Genomic DNA, 6,000 nt, shown 5'->3' with positions numbered 1-6,000 from the left:
AGACAGGTTTGCGGCTTTATTATACAGTGAGTTGACGATAATGAATTGAACCATATTTCTGGGGAGACACATGCTCGGACCCTATGGGAGCATCTTGAAAGTTTGTATGCTCGGAAGACTAGAAACAATAAGATGTTCATGATTAAGTAGATGTTGGGTTTAAAGTACCATGACGGTTCTCCGATGACAAATCATCTGAATAACTTTCAGGGGATCATGAACCAGTTATCTGCTATGGGCATGAAGTTTGACGAAGAAATTCGAGGCTTGTTTCTACTTGGTTCCCTACCAGATTCTTGGGAAACTTTTAGAACTTCATTGTCAAATCCTTCTCTGGATGGTGAGATCTCTATGGATCTTGCCAAGAGTAGTGTTTTAAATGACGAGATGAGAAGAAAATCTCCGGTTTCCTCCTCATCAGATGTCTTGCTAATTGACTTTATGGACAGAAGCAAGAATCGTGATTTTCAAAATAGAGAACATAACAGAAGCAAATCCAGAAGCACACTTAAAGATATTAAGTGCTATCATTGTGGGAATAAAGGGCACACAAAGAAGTTTTGCCGGATTTTGAAAAAGGAGGATAAAGACAAAGAGGAAAATAAAGAAGATGGCAATCGTGTGGCCACTATCACTACAGAAAATCTTGTTATTGTCTTTGATGTAGATCTAATAAATATTGCTTGTGATGAGTTAAGCTGGGTTGTGGACAGTGGTGCCGCATATCACGTGACATCAAGGAAGGAATTTTTCTCATCCTATACTCCAGGTGATTTTGGAACTTTGAGTATGGGTAATGAGACTGTATCTAGGGTGGCTGGTGTCGGAGCAATTTGTTTGGAAACTAGTATTGGAACTAAACTAGTTTTGAACAATGTAAAGCATGCACCTGATATTCGTCTGCACTTGATCTCTGTTGGTGTTCTGGATGATGAGGGATATGTTAGTACCAATGGTGGGGGGAAGTGGAAACTCACTAAGGGTTCCTTGATCGTGCTCGTGGTAAAAAGCGCCATGGTCTATACTGGACTAGGCCTCTATCTGTGGTGATATGGTGAATGCAGTTGAGAGTAATAGCTCTTCAACGTTATGGCATAAGAGGCTTAGCCACATTAGCGAGAAAAGACTAAATATTCTGGCCAAACAGAAATTGTTGTCAAATTTTGAAAGTGCTAAATTAGAAAAGTGTGAGAACTACTTGTCTAGAAAACATAATAGAGTTTCTTTGGAGTCTCATTCTCCTTCAAGAAAGACAGAGTTGCTTGAGTTGGTGCATTCAGATTTATGTGGTCAAATGAAGACAAGGACCTTGGGTGGTGCACTTTACTTTGCTACTTTTATTGATGATTGCTCAAGGAAACAATGGGTCTACGTCTTGAAGACTAAAGACCAAGTGTTAGGTGTCTTTAAGTAGTTTCAGGCTTCAGTTGAAAGAGAAACAAGAAAGAAGCTGAAGTGTATTCGTATAGATAACGGTGGTGAATATTGCGAAGCGTTTGACGAATACTGCAAGCAACAGGGTATCAGACACCAGAAGACTCATCCTAAGACTCCTCAGCTTAATGGTTTGGCAGAGAGGATGAACAGGATCTTGATGGAAAGAGTTAGATGCTTGCTTTCTGAAGCAAAGTCGCCGAACTCTTTTCGGGGTGAGGCTTTATTGACCGCTGCACATGTTATTAACCTATCTCCTATTGTTTCTTTGCAAAGTGATGTTCCAAGCAGATTTTGGTATGGCAGGGATGTTTCCTATGACCATTTGAAAGTGTTCGGTTACAAAGCTTTTGTACATGTGCCTAGAGATGAGAGGTCAAAATTAGCTACCAAGACAAGACAGTGCATCTTCATTGGTTATGGCCTTGATGAGTTTGGCTACAGGCTATATGATCCAATTGAGAAAAAAGTTGTGAGAAGCCGTGATGTTGTCTTCGTGGAGGATCAACCCATTGAAGAAATTAACAAAGTGCAGAAGCTAAAATCTTCAAGTTCTGAAGGTTTAGTTAATCTTGGTAAATTTCCTCATACAAATGCTGATGATGTTGGTGGGCTCGATGATGATGGTAATGCCCAGAATCATGTTGCAGATCAGCATATTGATGATGATAACGATGCTGCTATTGATGAAGTAGATGCTCCTACTCATGAAGTTGTGGATGACTCAGATATTCCACTTAGGAGGTCTACTAGACAGCATGTTCCTACTTCCTGTTATTCACCTAATGAGTATGTATTACACACTGATAGGGGAGAACCTGAATGTTATGAGGAGGTCATGAAAGATGAGCATAAGGATCAATGGATTGAAGCCATGCAAGATGAGATGAAATCTCTGCACGAGAACCATACTTTTGAGTTGGTGCAATTGCCTAAGGGCATGAGAGCTTTGAAGAACAGGTGGGTGTTCAAAGTTAAAGCTGAAGAACACAGCTTGAAGCCCAGGTACAAAGCTAGATTGGTCATTAAGGCCTTAAGGGATTTGGTCAAAGGAAGGGCATTGACTTTGACGAAATATTTTCTCCCGTTGTGAAAATGTCCTCCATTCGTATAGACCTTGGTTTGACTACTAGTCTTGATTTGGAGATTGAGCAAATGGATGTAAAGACTACTTTTGTTTACGGTGACTTAGAAGAATACATTTATATGAAACAATCTGAGGGCTTCAAGGCAAAAGGTAAAAAAAATCATGTATGCAAACTTAAAAAAGAGTCTTTATGGATCGAAACAAGCTCCCAGACAGTGGTATAAGTAGTTTGAACCTGTTATGGGGGAGCAAGGCTATAAGAAGGCCTCTTCAGATCACTGTGTGTTTGCACAAAGATTTTCTGATGATGATTTTATCATCCTTTTGTTATATGTGGATGATATGTTGATTGTAGGCAGAAATGCTTACAAGATGATAAGTTAAAGAAACAGTTGAGTAAGTCTTTTGCTACGAAAGACTTGGGTCATGATAAGCAGATTTTGGGCATAAGGATTACTCGTTTCAGAGATGAAAAGAAGCTTTATCTGTCACAAGAAAAGGACATTGAATGTGTACTGGAGCGCTTTAGCATGAAGAGTGCTAAGCCGTTTAGCACACCTCTTGCTGGTCATCTGAAATTGAGCAAGCAAATGTGTCCAACAACAATGGAGGAGCAAAAGAGCATGGCCAAAATACCCTATTCTGCTGCCATCGAAATTTTGATGTATGTAATGATATGCACTAGACTAGATATTGCTCATGCAGCCGGTGTTGTCCATAGGTTTCTTGAAAATCCTGGAAACGAGCATTTGGAAGTTGTGAAGTGGATACTCAGGTATCTGAGAGGAAGCTCCGATGAATCTTTGTGTTTTGGAGGATCAAAACAAATATTGAAGGGCTATACATATTCTGATATGGCAAGTGATCTTGATAATAGAAAATCAACCACCAAATACCTTTTTACTTTGGCAGTCAAAGTTGCAGAAGTGTGTCACACTGTCAACTGAAGCGGAGTATATTGCGGCTACTGAAGCTAGCAAGAGATGATATGGCTCAAGAGATTTCTTCAAGAACTCGGATTACAGCAGATGTAGTATGTTGTCTATTGTGACAGTCAGAGTGCAATAGACCTGAGCAAAAAATCCATGTACCATGCAAGAACAAAGCACATCAACGTCAGATATCATTAAATTCGTGAGCAAGTGGAGAACGAATCGTTCCAGTTCAAGAAGATTCACACGAGTGAAAACCCTGTAGATATGCTGACCAAGGTGGTATCGAGAGACAAGTTAGAATTGTGCAAAGAACTTGTTAGCATGAACTCAAACTAAAAGCCCGGTGTTACCTCCTTCAGTTGAATGGGTCTGGAGGGGGGAGATTTTTGGGGTCATCCAGCCCCATACTTATGATTTAAGGGAAATGTTTATTTCCTTTGACAAAGTGTGCGAAAGTGATCCGCAGCAATTTCCTTTAGCAGACACATCTTTGAATTGGCTCGGGCCAATCAATGCCAAGAGAAATATGGCACACTCCATCCCTATATATAGGAAGCCCTCTTTCAGTTTAAAAATACACCAACAAAAGAGAAGAAAATACAAAGAGTAGTGAGGCATACCATAGACTGTGTAAGAAAATAGTCAGTGAAGAAAAATAGAATGTGAGCGATATTGTAGTGACGTGGAAAAATTAAAAGAGGCTTATTTCTCTTGAGTGCGTAGTGATTTTGGAGTATTTATACTCGTGACTACACAGTGTAAAATTTCTTGCTATAGTGATATTAGTTGCTCCTCTTGGCACGTGAATTTTCCCTTATTCAGAAGGGGTTACATGTAAAATTTTGATGTCATTATTGCTTCATTTTATTCTCGTTGATTTAACCATAACTTAGTGTTTCACGTCTATCACTAATACCATATTATTTTTGCGGGCCTATTTTATTCCCAATGTGTACTTACGTACCCTGGAAATATGATAAAAGCCACGCTGCCATCTCTGTTCTTGCTGGAAGTGCCATCCATGGCTTCCATCAATTTCTGTTGTTTTCATTTGCACCTAACAAATTTTGAGGGTTAATTTGAGGATGGTGAAACTTTCACTTGATATATATCAGAGAAAATAAAAGAATGCGGGAATGCTAAATCCTTACTAATATCCACAAAAGCACCATTTTTCTTTTTTAACCATTTCAATGTTAAGCTTATAGGCTAGTCATTAGTTTATAATACAATTTAATTATTTACTGTCTGGTAAATATATAAAAAGCTTATAAGTTATGATTTTCGGCTTGTAAGCATTTTTAGTTTGATCAAATGGTCTTTCGCAATAGGACTTTGTTCTTCTTCTCCTAGTACATAAACTTTTTAAAGCTGTTTATCAACACTTTTTAACAAAATACATCAGTTGTCTATTATCAGTTTCAATATTAGTGAATAGGTTAAAAAAACCTTAACTGTTACCGTTTTGCAAGTTTATATATAAACTAGTTTCTGGTCTTGAAATAACTGACTTTGTAAAATAATATAAATATTATTAAAATAAAGCTTTGAGTAAGTAATCTTCATGAAAATTAAATACAAATTTCTGTGAATATTAATGTGGATCGTCGTAGGATGTACTTGTTTGTCGACGTAAAAATGATTTTAATATCATCTGAATCTATAAAGATGAATAGGCGAATTTTTATTAGACATCTACTCCCCCCGTCCCATTTTATATGAAGACGTTTGATTGAGCACGAAAGTTAAGAAATAAAGAATGACTTTTGAAATTTGTGGTCTAAAACAAATGATAAGAATTTGTGTGGCTAAGAATCATTTCATTAAAGTTAAAAAGGTAAAGTTAAAATTGAATTATTATTAAATATAAAAATGTGTCATTATTTTTTGAACTGACTAAAAAAAAAAAAGAGTCACAAAAATTGGGACGAAGGGAGTAATTTTTTTTTTTTTTTTTTACTTATTTCATTTTTTTTTTTGTGTGTACAAACAAGTAATGAAGCGTATATCATGTAATATATATCGTAATGCCAATATCTGATCTATCCTCTTTTCATCCACTTCGGCTGCTCTGTGGTTGTCGATATTCACATCTTGTTGAACGTGCAATGTAAAATTAGGCATGTGAGAAAACATGTTATGATAGAGACAATCCAACATTGAGAATTGTTTAATTCTGTGTTTTATTTAACTATTCTCGAATGAAGTATTAAGGGGTCGTTTGGTGCATGGTATAAGCTGAGATATCCCGACACTAATTTTTTGTACAATGTTTGGTAGAAGGTATAAACTTATCTTGGGATAAATTTATACCTTGTACCAAACAAGGTATAAAATGCATCCCATCCCAAGAGATGGGATATCCCCTCTTATCCCACTTATACTGGAATTATTTTATACCATCTTTTAGATGATATAAAATAATGCTAATAGATGGGATAAATTAGTCCCGGGATTATAATCCCGGGATAATTTTGACTACCTACCAAACGGCCGCTAAGAATATTCTTCGAGCCCTGAGTATGCAAAAATTTTTAATAGGGA

This window comes from Lycium barbarum, chromosome 6, assembly GCF_019175385.1.
Source record: "Lycium barbarum isolate Lr01 chromosome 6, ASM1917538v2, whole genome shotgun sequence".
NCBI classification, from domain to species: Eukaryota; Viridiplantae; Streptophyta; class Magnoliopsida; order Solanales; family Solanaceae; genus Lycium; species Lycium barbarum.
The sequence above is the reverse complement of the archived record's forward strand: the minus strand, read 5'-3'. Positions refer to the sequence as shown.